At 38.9% G+C, this 14,900-nt stretch overlaps 1 protein-coding gene across 3 annotated transcripts in view; it reads right to left on the bottom strand.

The window, feature by feature from the left end:
* Positions 1-14,900, bottom strand: part of magi3a (membrane associated guanylate kinase, WW and PDZ domain containing 3a) — a 141,035-nt gene that overhangs the window by 67,527 nt on the left and 58,608 nt on the right. The gene's annotated exons all lie outside the window — the stretch shown is intronic.

Below are 14,900 nucleotides of genomic sequence, written 5' to 3'. Positions count from 1 at the left end.
GCTGTTGGTATTATGCAGCTAATGATCTCTGGGTGGGGAGGATGTGCTTTGAAACTGTGCCAGTCACATGGCTCCTGCATTAATAAGCATTGTTTTGGACCCCATAGCTGCTGAAACCGCCTGGCTGAGATCATGGATCCTGACACACTCTGGCATATCAGAACAGGTAAGAGAGCCCTTCACGCTACTTCAAAAGGGGTCAAGTCTTTCTTTTCTTTTAGCTTTTACAGTCTAAAAGTTTGAAGGGCTCAACAATGACACCTTTATTCTTCAGTAGTTCAACACTTTCTCTGTCTGGTCCCACAACAAAATAATGATTTTTTTAGCATATTTTATATCTGGCACAAAAAAAAAAAAAAAAGAGTTAATTTTTCTTTACAAAAATATACAACAAGCTGGAGATATAGCCTATAGCTATAATTATATTATATAACTTATACTGAATGCTTGAGTCTGATTGGTTTACAAACATTCTAAGGTGTGCAATTATTTTCAGGGTAGTTCCAGGCAGGTCTTGACCGCATTACAGTTTCAAACCACTTCGCCAAATGACTTCAGTAATTTCAACAGTCCTTACAGCCTACAACAGCAAAAAAACTAAAACCCACAACGACACTGACCAAGCAAATAAATATAGTAAACAATAGGATAAAAAGGACAAATTATTTCCATGTTTTTTGCCATTACTCTCTTCCACTCAAACTCACACACAGAGTACAGACACACACTCGCACAGAAACATGTTGTTAGCGCTGCTCTGACGATTTTATCAGTAAAATAGTTTAACAACTTAAAAGCTGTACATGACATTTCTCACTAGTGAGGTAATAACAGCGCTGTTCTTGAAGCAGATAAACTACAGTTTCACTATAAGCAGAGACACTGCTGCCAAACACTGTTGAGATGCACACAGACTCAGGTAATTCACACATGCTCGCTCTCTCTCTCGGAATTAAATACGTACCATATTAGTCCTAAACACAAGAGCGTTTTAAGGACAAAAACCTGACAAACGATGATTCATTGAAAGCAGCATTCAAACTGCATGAACTCCACAAGTTAGGGTATCATCAGGATAAAACCTGATAATCAAACCATGATCATCAGGTTTTACCCTGATGATACCCTAACTTGTGGAGTTCATGCAGTTTGAATGCTGTTTTCAATGAAGCACAAAGAGGGAAATAAACACTGTAAATTCAATGTTCCAATCAAACTGCACTGACAAATACTTCATGTGGCCTTGAGAGAAACGCCATTTGTGCCTCGAGACAGAATAAATACAAACATGTTGTGATATCTCTAGCTAATTTCGAATGCAAGGTAATCAAAACAAGTCTCTCCCCAAGCAATTCTCTCTCACTGGGAATGAAATGGATGGCCCACTGTGATTGCAGATTAGCCTCGTTTCATTGGTCGACTTCGACGCATACTAATTTTCTCCAATCTAAATGTGCTCAAGAGGCCCATCATTCTCATTTAGAGTTCTGGTATCAATTCCACCTCTATGGCTGTTTAGCAAGACATTAGTGTGTCTGTCTTTTTCGTTCTGCACTCACTTCACACAGTTCTCATTTCCAATAGTGTAAAACATGATTTACTGTTGCCGTTCATTAGGGAGCATCTTGGTCCAGCATGGGTGCGTACTGAGCTGTGCTATGAGCTCTGTGAGTCATACTGTGAGACCTCAAAGGAGAGGCAGGAAGAGTGGAGAGAAGTCCTCTTACACTGACATCACTGGCTCTAGCCACCCACACCTGGAAATAATCAGCAGCTACAGAGCATGAAACGCATTGGGAATGTGGTCAGTATCACACAAGAGGTTGTAAATCACAAGGCGGCGAAGCAAATGAATCATAATATGAACTGTAGAAATAAATAGTATTTTAGAATGCTTGATCAAAACCTTTTGACTAAAAGGCCCCACTTTGTCCAGGGCAATATTTAAAGGTCCTCCTTTCTAAGCTAATATGTAACTCAAAAATATTACGATTTCAGTTTATCTGTAACACGTTACAGTAAGGTTTCATTAGTTAGCCTAACATTATTTAACTACTTCTACATTAGTTAACTACATTTCAGTCCGTGAGATTGTCCTGTTTTGCTGTTGCAGAAGCATAAGCTCTTGAAGCTCCGCCCTCTTCTTGAAGGTGGGCCAGAGCACCAGCTCTATTTGCATTTAAAGGGACACACACAAAACAGCAAATTTTTGCTCACCCACAAAAAGTGGCAATTTTAACATACTATAAAAATGATCTGTGGGGTATTTTGAGCTAAAACTTCACATTTTTTACTTCATGGTTATATTACTGCAACATACTTTTATATATTTTTTTTAAAGGCACACTGTGTAGAAATTGTGTTTTTGTCAAACAGCGACCCCTAGAGTCGCTGTGGAATACTTGCACTGTCGTAAATACTCCCCCCAAATATACTTGAGCGATCGGATTCAAATCCGTCTTGAATGCGTTTCGGAGGGCATTTACACCTGGTCTTTTCACAATCGGATAGCTATCCGATCTGAGAAAACGCATGAAGTGGCCAGGTGTAAACAGCCCCCATGACAAAAACATACGCACGAAAGCCGAAAACAAACGCTGGTTGGCCTCTCACGTCCAGATTTGAGGAAGTGGTGGGGGAAGTGACGTATGCAATAAAGCAGTCGAATTTTGTAGTTCTTCTTGTGCTCGGGTTACTACCCGAACCCCGAAGTTACATAGTGCCAGTAAAAGCGATACAGACCACGTCAGGCTATGGCAGACGTGTCATTCAACCTATTGTAAGTCGATGTACCATCACAAGGGTCTTGGAAATATATTATGAAGGTTGAAAAGTTACACGGTGTGCCTTTAATATTTTGAAATATTTATTTGTGATATTAACTGATACATTATTGTTAATTAAATAAAGAAAAATATCAAGAATATTGAGAAATATTTGACGGAAAAAAATCGTTTAACATTTTTTTTTTTCAAAACTTTTTGTATTTACATGAACATTTCACTCGCTTCACCCATAGTCTGGAGTTGTTTTCATCACAATGCATTATGGAAATGCTTTCTCTACAAAGGATGCTTTAGCCAAAACATTAACCAAAAAGATGTAGTATGATAAAGTAGCCTCTCTTTTTAAGCAGCCTTCGTGTCACAAGTGCGCATATCTATGTAGGCAACTGCATAGATTTTGGAATAGCGCAGAAATGTTATAGATACTAAAAGCAATGTTAGCAAACTTGTTAACTTCTAGCCTGAATTAGACCAATCCAGCCTTTTTCAAAAAAGACTTATCCTCCAAAGATGTGTCAGAAAACCTGAACACCAAAATGATTGATGGCAAAAAAGTTGCCTCAGATTCTGACTAGCTTCATTTACATGCTGTTGTTAACTTTCTAAGCTACAGGAACGCACACAATCTTTACTGAAATCTGTGAGGGACATTTTAAATATAGTATTCTAAAGGCATTTGTTGTATAAACTATTACTGAGCACAAAAATAATAAATTGCGTTCCCTCATAAATAAAAAAATATGCGAAACAAGGGCTCTTTATGTGGGGAAGGCTTTCAAAGCTACCAATGGTTTTCAAATTAAGTTGTACGACAAGGTCCAAGAGCTACACTGTGTAATTCTTTGGACATTGTAAAACGAGAGGAATTTAGGTCAGGCCACAATAGCTTTGCTTCATCCTTCATCAAGTATTGTACAGTAGCACGCAGGAATGTACTCCATGTTCCCTAGCAAAATTCTGCATGCCTGCAATTCATTCAAACCCAGCTATACAAACACGGTGTGCCAAAAGCCTATACCCCAGATACGGCTGCCCGCAGTTCCTCATGGGAACACTGTTGTGTGTCCTCATACATGGATGTGGCCATTGTTGTTTTAGTGACACTCTCACACATTAACACTCATTCTATATCAGCCTTGGTCTTTGTTTACAGAACAAGGCGCTCTTTGTGGCTACGCTGTCAGGTAGCGTTAGCGAGCTGTGTCATATCTCTGGGGTGCCACCCTCTGTCTCCCACTAGACCGCACCAAGTTCCAGTCGCTGTACCAGCCAGGCTGCCCATGGGAGCCACGGGATACAATAGCTCCTTTTGTGCCTCATCATCAAGACATTAGAGCCATTCTCATCAAGGTGGAGGGGGTCAGGCATGGGCGCAGAAAGAATCCATGACGCAATACCATAGCACCTCGAAGATACCCCTGATTTTCACTGCACCTATCCTTTTATTATTGAACTAACTCTTTTTATGTGACTTACAATAGTTCAGCTCTCATCCTCGTGACTAAATTACACTAGTCATGGAGGAAGGTAGTCTCTCCCCAGACAAGCTAAAATGTCAGGCAGTGGGAGTGTGGAATGGAGGTATACAGACTTCAGTCGGAGTAGACGCCATATTTATTCTGACCAGGGGCGTAGGAGCAATCTGAAAAGTGAGAGGGGTACACTGAAAACCTTATTAGCTTGGCTCATTAATGAAGTAATGTTTGCCCAGTAGTAGATTACCACTTGCACATTATTTCACTCCACTGCCAAAGTCATTGTACGAGTGGACTGCTATATTTTGTTCACACAGCAGGTGAATGTTAAAATATGTTTATTTCACGGAAAAAAACTGCATTAGGAAAGCTGTGGGAACACATGCTTGCCCAATTTTATTTTATTATATAGCAATATGACTAATAAAAATACAAATATTTCAGTGTAAAATAAAGTATTTAATTAAATAATATAACAATCAATTTTATTTGACAGTACATTTGTAAAATTACAAAAATAAAATGTATGCCTATCTTAATTTCCAAATTGGAAACAAAATTAGAAAAACACAGAGAATCCTTAAAGCTTCTTGACTACAGCCAGTTTATAAACGCTCCTCGGTACAAGTTTGGGAAGATGGTTGAAGCATGTCGCATTTCTTATTGCACGTTTATACACGACTCAAACTGACAGCACATGAAGAGTTCATGAGGAGTGGCATTAACTGCAAATCAACCCGCTCTGAGACACTGAAAACACAGGCTTATGAGGTGCTCTCATGTAAATAAACACAGTACCACGCTTCACTCTGAAACACGCAGAACATACAGGTATTTATTCAACTAAATCACAGAGCTCGTGATTTGATAATCAAAGTAATCTAAATCTATTTTCTTAAAAAATCTCTTCTTTTTTTTTTTACATTCTGAAGTGTTTGTCCTCTGCAGATATTTTTGAAAGACATATTTTCAACGTTGCATTGGCTGAATGATGGACCACTATACACCACGCTATGACATTTTGAAGGACTCTGCAGCCTCATTTTTATTCATGCCACATACAGTGTCAACATTGCCTAAGGTCTATTGTTTTATCTAAAGCAGAGAATGTTTAGTTTGAAGAAAACATGAATATTAGTGATATTGAAGTAAATCAGCATCAGAAAGGTAACAACAACCATATTTCCAGCTGACAGCATCTTTTGGATTTATAGTACAAAACAAACAATACTTCGTACTACATGCAAAGACGACTATAGCAAACAAAGGCTGAGCTCAAACAACTCACCAACATTTGCGCAAACATTGCATGATCACATGAGTCTATTCTTCATGTATATCGGCGGAACAGCCAACTGGAAGCACCTTTCCGCCTTTCCACTTCAACGCCTTCTAGCGTACCTTCAGGTATGACTACTATATTATTTGCCAATATCAAACAAAGGAAACACAAATAGACACTCACATGACTATCAATTCATAGGAGTCTAAGTCAGCCACCCACTAATGTGTTGTACAGACACTATACACTACAGGACACTGCTAACACAACACAGTCACCTCAACCCTGAAAAAGCCACATGCTGAGACCCCATCTTTTTTCAATTAAGAGAGTCATATAAATGCCACAGATAAACCATCACCGGGAACTAACAAGGCCATGTTATGACTGGTCCGGTGGAGATTCACGGGAAGCCCAGTGAAGAGCTCATTAGCAGCCAGAAAACGCCACTTGGCAACTCGAGTCCTGCTTGCTCTCTGCTTGTTAGATCTGCAGGGTTTTGTTGGCTTGCAGGGCCCAAAGTGTGCACACAATTCACTCACAAGTTTGCAAGAGAATTTTAGATTTTGTCTGTATTTCTGAAAAAAAGAGAAAACCATGTGTCTCCAAACATAAAATGTATTTTAAAAAATGTAAACATAAAAAAAAGGATTCTGGTTCTCAGAACTAATACACCACATAACATGAGTAATAAAATAAAATTCCTTTCATATATTGCTTTCAAAATTGTAACACTATAGTGTAGCACTATGGGCCCTATCTGTCACGTACTGCTCTGAGACAAGAAGGTTGAGGATCCAAATGCAGTTTTATTGAAAGGGTAATCCACAATCGTAGTCGAAAACAGGCAAAAGGTCACAGTAAATCAGTCCAATCAAACAAACAAATCCAGAGGGTGAGACAGGAATGGGAAAACCAGGACACAGGCAGATATCAAGAACCAGGAACATAGAAAACAGTGCAATTGCTCAGAAATGCAGTATGAACACTAAACAAGACTTCGCAGGGAATGAATGTGAAAACCAGGCTTATATAGGGTGAGCAAACAAGAAGATGAGACACAGGTGAAAACAATGAGTGCAGGCAGAGAATTATGGGAGATGTAGTTTGTGAGGGAATTACAATAGTCTGTTGTGGAGTGCCCTATGGTGGCTCTCAAGGGCACTGCACCTGGTGATCGTAACACTATCATACATTAATGCAGTTATGAGAGAGAGAGAGAGAGAGAGAGAGAGAGAGAGAGAGAGAGAGAGAGAGAGAGAGAGAGAGAGAGAGAGAAGGCATGTGTGAATTAGTCTGTGGGCCCTATCATAAATCTAGCGCAATGTGGTGCTAGGCGCGACACAAGTGTTTTTTGCTAGTTTCAGCCCGACGCAGTTATCACGTCCTGCGCCACGTTGTTTAAATAGCAAATGCATTTGCACCTATTTATGCGCCCATGGGTGCTGGTCTGAAAACGAGGTGTGTTCAGGTGCATTGTTGGCGTGTTACTATTCTGAGGCAACTGAATTTGACTGCGCCATTGACCAACAAAAACCTGGTCTTAAGTCAATGGTGGAGTATTTTTTTTGTTATTTAAAGGGCGCATTAGTAATGTGCGCCTATAGGCGGGTCCACAACGCGCGTACACTTTTCTTATTACACACACAGGGATGCGCAGCAGCACACAAACATGCCAAATATTAAAAATAAAAGGATTACAATGTAAAAGATTATTATCATTATATTAAGATATGGTGGAATCCAGCTTGTCCCAAAGATGGTCTGCTTGCGCGCTTTAACCTTGCGCACGAGCATTCCTCTCTGGAGACACGTTCAGTCTTTCCACTTGCAAATTCCTCCATGTAAATAGCAATCCGCCATGGCCCGAGCGCAACTGGCTTTTAAAAGGAATGGGAGATGAGACTCTGATTGGTTTATTGCACGTTATGCCCAAAACACTCCCATTATTCATTAAGAAAATAGGGACAACCCTTTTAGACCAGGCGCCGACCATTTTTCCCGTCATAAAACTAGCAAAAGTGGATTCAGACACGCCCTAAGTGCACTTGCGCCGTGCGCTTTACTATGCGCTTAGATCGTTAAAATAGGGCCCTATATATACATTTAGGTAACATGTTATTTCAAAGTCCACAGTTGTAAAGTTACTTATTGTAAGTAGAATGTCTAAAGTGGTGTAACCATGTCCTCACAGACATGTTTAAGAACTTGCAAGTGTCTTGGTTCCAGAGAAAAGTAACATCTCACAGCAAGAACTGGCAAATCAAAAACCAAGGTGAAAATATCATGTTATGCAAACATTGATTTCATATGCATGTTAAAGCAGAACTTGGTAACTTTTTTAACTTAATAAAACTGTCTAGAAATCATTTGGATGGTTAAACAACCTGTTCTGGTGATATTGGTGACTTTCCCCGCTCCCCCCAGCGTTCCCAGGCGGAAAACCAACCTTGCAACTTGGGGACTACCGTCCCGGCAAGATAGAAATTGGAAGTCTCGTGAGAAGCGAGAACGAGAACGAGCGCGAGCGCGAAACACGAATTGCTTTACGGCAATTCGACATAAACACACACGCATGTATGATGTATTACCAGATTACCCACCTCAGTAGACATAGCTCCACACGATACAGTTGGCTTGCTCCGATCAAAACAAACGCACATGAGCAGCGGTAGAGAGGGGGAGGACGCCGCCGCAAGTGAGTTTTTTACAACCGTGTTGTGAAATATACACCCACCACAGCTGTAGGGGGAGCTTGTGGGAAAAACATGCGACAACAAAAGGGAAAATCAGCGAAGAAGTGACTAGAGTTCGCTAGAGTTGCCGAGTTCTGCTTTAACGCCTTCCTACCAACTTAAAGATGGCATTTTTCAGGTTTTGCGATGCAGCCTCTGTTCTGAACTCCCATGAATTGCAGACAAGACTTAAAAGCAACAGCACCCTCAGGCCATAACACGCTGCGACAGTTTCACACTCAAATGCCTCTGTCCTCAATCATCAAACTAGTAGTGAGCATGCCCTGCTTGGCACTGGCACACAAAACCCAACCACAAGAACGAGGAGAAAAACTGGGGGGAGGAATCAAATATTCAACGTATATCAGCAACATCCAACATCTCTTCTGCCTTGAGTTCCTTGAGTACACCTGTGATTTTCATAACCAAGCCTCTGTCACAGGAAGCCATAGATAAAAGGAACAATCACAGAAAGGAGTCAAGAACAGAGAGATCTGTAGAAATCTTGAGCCGCCGGCTGCCTCCTCGTTCCGACCATTTGGTCTTTGTAGTGTCTGATGTGCTGCAGTGTTCCAGCATCTCATCTCCTCCTTTCCCATCAGCTCCAGGATGGAGCCACAGAACATCCAGGAGCTTTTGAAGGTCCTGCATGAGCCATCTGGGAGAAAGACTAAAATGGCAGAGATAGGTAGAATTAAAGCTGGGCTTCCTATGATCCTGAAGCTATGTCTGGAGAATTTTTTAACATGCGTTTGAAATGGAGAAGCATTCGTCATTTCGTTCTGAGGAATGAAATCTCTTTCATGACAGACAGCAGTGACACCTGTGGCTGAATTCTTTGAAGAAACATTTAAAACCTCCAAATTACTCAGAGTTGTGTGTGGAGCCTTGACCTCAGCCGTTGTTGTTATGCAGCGCTCGTGCTGTCTGACTGAAACAAGGCCTTGTCAGTCCACACGCCGGCCGCTCGAAATGAGCTAAGAGAAGCCTGCAGGCCATCTCAAGTGTGTCTCGTTACCACGCAGATTTGCATAAGTGGATCTGTAATCCCAAATACATGCTTGAGCGTGTATCACCCACCTATCTTTTTATGAAGTGAATGGAAGTGCTTTTCAATATAAGGTGTTTTTATACATATGTGTGCATACATGGGTCATTCCTACTAGCCTCCATCATATATTATTTATCATCCTGGATAAAATATTCTGGATTAAATATTAAACATGCTCCAGGAAGTGACATCATTTCTAGTGGGAAAACAACAGCAGAAGCACACAGTATTACCATTTGATTAATTTTGTAACACATTACCATTCACGTTTGGGGTCTGTAAGATTTCATTCAGCAAGGACACATTAAATTGATCAAAAGTGACAGTAAAGGCATTTATAATGCTACAAACGATTTCTATTTCACATAAATGCTTTTAAACTTTTTATTCATCAATGAATCCTGAAAGAAAATATATCACGGTTTCCACAAAAATATAAAGCAGCAAAACTGTTTTCAACATTGATAATAATAAATGTTTCTTGAGCAACAAATCCGCATATTAGAATGATTTGTGAAGGATAATGTGACATTGGAAAATTCAGCTTTGCCATATCAGGAATAAATTACATTTTATTTGAAAAATGATATTAATAATTAGCTGATGGTCTTATTCAAGCTCTCAATCTCTTATTGATCAATGACTAACTGTAGCGCATTATTCCCATCCTGTTTAGATTTTGCCATTGTGTGAATTTAGAATTAATAAACTTAAATATACTTCTTTAAATAACATTACATTTATAAATAATTTACAGAGCTCAAGATGCATTGCATAGCAGGAATGACCCATGTACATATGTAAGTATACATGAGTGTGTATAACCAGAGGATTAATGTCAAAACCACACAGTCATGTCTTTCTGGCAACACACCATGTCGCTCTCTGTGGGGAAGAAGAAGAATGTTTTCCACTGTCAGATTGACTGAATCTTGCAGTCGCAAATCTCCCTTTTCACCTCGGCTAGGGTGAGGGAGCTCTCCGAGGGGCCACTCACACTCATTAAAGCCATCCATCACCTCTCTGGCACAGTAACTGCCCATAAGAGAAACCAACCAGTTGGCCACAGTGAAGAGATCAGAGCGACTAAGCAACAGAGTTGATGTCCAGTTTGCATCAGTCTTACACCCCTGGGAAGCGCATGAGTTCAGAGGCCGCCGACCTGAGGGGGAAGAAGACAAAGCTGCTCGGCTTTTCTCAGGCTGGTGGAAACTGCCATTTGGTTTGTGATTTCATCGGTTTTCTTTTAAGCAAAACAAAGCACAGTCAATAAGGTCCAGAAGGGAACGAAAAAGGAAGAGCAGATTGTATTCAAGCAAGAACACTTAAGCAACAACATAAGCAAAGTGTTTAAGTGCAACTTTTTTCCAATGTTAAAGGTAGGGAAGGCAATTTTGGAGTTGCTGATAATAGCAAGCTAGCTTTGAAAGCATACAACTTCAGTCCTCAGAATGCAACACATTGCTCATATGAGTTCCAGCTGTTCCCAGGGAGAGGCCTGAAATACGCCCGTGCCTAAACAGCATCTGTGCCTGCGCCAACATTTTCAGTAATGGTGAGTTATGTCAATGAGCCTTAGAAAACAAACAATGTAGTTTAATTTACTTTTGAATGTTTATCTTATTAAAGCGTTTTGCATTTGACCAACATATTACAACAAAAAAAAAAGCTGTGCAGATCAACGTCAGAGGAACAAAAAGCTATATTATTCGGTTTAGTTTAATATGACAAAAATCCATATGAAATCAAAATTAACCATATTCCTGGTCTTATTGTGCATGGTTTACCCATCTAAAAAAAAGTTTGTCTTCATAATTTTGCATCCAAATCCAATTAATTGCATGGCCTCTGAAATGACTTCTCTTTATGGCTGTAACCAATCCCTAATTTTTTAATTCCTTCAAATCAAGTTCCACCCAGAGTTGTTATTGCTAACTAAAACTATTTATTTAGGTTTTTCATATAATATTTATATTTTATCTTAAGCTGAAGTACTAAAATTAATAAAGCTAAAACTGAAATAAAAACTTCAGAGCAAGAACATGTTTAAAGCAATATACAGAAATATATATATATATATATATATATATGTGTGTGTGTAAAAAAAACATTTTAAAATTAAAAGTTCAAATATTCATTATTATTACAAATTAAAAATATTAATAAATATATAGTATATTTGCTGTATCTTTCACTCTAAAATACTGTATGACATATGCAAATTAAAATGGGTAGAGAATGCACTTTAAATGTTGGCCTACACATATAGGATTTCTATTGTGCAAAGTCTACATCTAGCTGAGTGCACTGTCATCCAGCATTCAAGTCTTAAGAATATGAGCTAAGTGGGGGCAGCAAAGAAAATGAAAAGGCAGAAAAAATTTAATTCTGGCTGAAATATCACTGCAAAGGGCAGCACAGGTCCTTAATTAATCTGAGACCTCAAGCCCAGGCCCATGAGGTTCAGCTGGACTGTTATACACAACTAATCAAGGCAGGCAAGGCTGTGTAGCCAATGCAGCTATTGATATAGAGACACGATTAGGGCCATATGTTAAAGAAAGGGCCGACTGTAAGGACTGAGTCAAACAGGACATCTGGGAAAAGAGGGTGTGCCATTAAACAGCTGGATCGATCACACACAACACAAAGGGGAAGTTCAAAGCAACATCAATTATTTAATAGACTTGGAGTGGATGTCCCTAACAAAGGTAAAGTTTCAGAAAACATTTCTCAACCAATAATTCAAATTAAATTTTTACGCTCAAGCAATTTCATCTTTTCACACGCACATCTAAAAAGACAGAAATCTCTTTTGATGTTTGCCATTTTGTAATCTACTCTCATAAAGTGGTATTACACATTCTCATTTCTAATGTTGACAATATGATGCATTTTATAAAAATCTGTTAAATGTCACATAGGTTTGGGACCTGATAATCTTTTCTTATTCAGAGCCTGTACCATTGTTTTAAAATTACAGGCGTTAAACTAAATGACGTTCGGATCTTTTAATAGTTTCACATGCACATTATTCCCTGATGCGGACGGAACTCGTGAAACCGACAGTGGGACCAGTGTAGTCTGATTCTCGAACAAATGAATCTTATGAGACAATTCTTTTCAGGTAATCAAAACTACAGCGCGGCTGGGTTTTTTTAGTGAATCAAAACTAAATAGCACAACCAGTACAGTCCGATTCCCAAACAGATGAATATTATGAGCCGGTTCTTTTCAGTGAATCAAAACCAAACAGTGCAGAATAGTCTGACATCTAAAGGAATGACACTAAAAAGAACCAGATCATTAAACACACAACTAACTAATCAGTGCATTTGAATCAACAGTCAGTAACGTGATACAAATGCAAAATATTTTTTGCAAAAGATATTTTATGAAGCTTCTTTGATATATTTCACAGTCTGCATGCTGTCTGACACTGTCTGACACAAACACACATGATTAGTTGGAATAAGTAACACAAGAACCGCAGGGACACCTTCAATCTAACTAAGGAGACCAAAATTACACTGCCCTTTTCAGCTTCCAATTACATGGTAATAATATCTGGGCTCTAATGCGAGGGGCCACAATCTGAATACGTTTCCATGCACCTACTATCTCATTAAAGAGTCCTCAGCTATCAAGCCTTCCAGTTTGTCTAGAGGAGAGGACACTTTTCTGCTACAAGACAGTGACACTTGAGAAGTCCACTATGTGCCAGCCAGGAAAGAAAAAAAGCGGCACTCACTCAAACACTTCTGTTCCCCCACATTATCAACCTGACCGAAAAAAGCCAATCTTGCTGTCAAGAGCAGTAAACATTGGCTTGTGTGAGGTTACGTGCCTGACATACAATAAAGATTGTAGTCCACAACAGCATGTTTCCTTAGTGGAGAAGGGGTAGAGGTAAAGAAAGTTATGACAAACTGACACTTACAGTATATCAGACAAACAATATTAATACAATAGTTTATACAAACTGGGTATAAAAGATTAAGACCACAAGTGAAGATTTGTCTTTATTTCATCATTTTAAACCAAATTTTTCAAATGAATCAAACAATGATTCAAACAACGAAAAATTATTTTAAAACATCTCCCAATCTTAGTGTTAAGTTCAACATTTACTAATACATTATAAAAATCAAAAGTTCTATCTGTTAATATTATTTAATCTACCTGAACAAACAATGAACAGTTGTATTTATATTAACTAAAGCTAGCAAAGATTAATGTTTAAACTAAATACTGTAACATTTCTAATTGACCTTTTTGTAAAGTCTTACCCATATTTCTGTTATTTTATGTTCAAATAAATGGTTATAAATGAATCAAAACCCTAAAAATCCCACATTTATATTGCTGTCTCAGACTTTCGGACATCACTGTACAGTGGAGATTGTATCTGGTGATATAATAACTAATGTAATGAAAGAGCAGACAGCATGTGCTTGTATGTTCTATTCCACTATAGGGCTCTATCCTCCACACATGACAAAAGCAATATATCTCTGAAACCGTTATTGAAGGGAATATTTTCTGGATGATGTTGTGAGTCCAAGGGTGTGGTGGTCCATACTGGAGGCCAAGGAACATTAGATCAATAATTCAATACAGCAAACACATGGGAATGTAGGGGTGGGCGATATAGCAACAAATATATCACGATTCTTTTTCAGACTATATTTTGCAAGTCACTAAGCAGTACAGAAAAAATAATTTCCCTATTTAAAAAAGAAAAATTAATACAGCCTTAATACAGTAGGTAACAAAAGAAAAAAATAGGCCAAAATAGGGGTAGGCAATATGACCAACATATTTTTTCACTATTTTATTTCACTGTAGCATGATCTCTCTTCAAAGGCAGATAGTGGAGACATTTTAATCGTCCACAATCTGATTGCTCACAATCTAAAATCTTCATATCGCACACCCCTATGGGAATGTCTTGGCCTTGTCTACAGTATGTGAGGAAATAATGCTCTTGAAACAGAACCAAAGAAAAGAGGCCATCAAAAGGAATTGTGTCATTGATGTCTAGACTGCGGCTTCTGATTTCCAAAATTTTTTAGTTGCTCTAAACAGATTTGCTTTTCCTCTTCAGAAAATCCTGTTTCAGAGGTTCCTAAGGCTACGTTCACACTGCAAGCCTTAGTGTTCATTTCCGATTTATTGGTCAGATCAAATTTTTTTGTACAGCTGTTCACATCGTTTTAAATGTGGCTTATATTTAAAATTCAGTGACCTAAAGTGCCACATATTCCGATATGACTGTTCAGACTGAGGTCACACTGCAAAACATCTGACCTGTATCGAATTTAGGAAGTGGCCCAAATCGGAATTGAAAAGATCAGATTCCATGTGTGTTTTTTTGCTGTTCACACTGTCATGAGAAAAACAGATCTGTGTCACGTATGAGCAAATTTGGGCCACATTTACCTGCCGTCTGAACGTGGCCTAAAAGTCCCAGACGAGGAGAACCCATCTGACTTAATTACATCACCTTGACTCTTTATTTATTGGAGCAAATGTCCCAGTGAGAAGAATGGAAGCTTTTAGTAGACAATG

The sequence above is a fragment of the Rutilus rutilus genome (genome assembly GCF_951802725.1).
Source record: "Rutilus rutilus genome assembly, chromosome: 13".
NCBI lineage: Eukaryota > Metazoa > Chordata > Actinopteri > Cypriniformes > Leuciscidae > Rutilus > Rutilus rutilus.
Note: the sequence above shows the minus strand (reverse complement) of the source record. Positions and strands in the feature narration are given on the sequence as shown.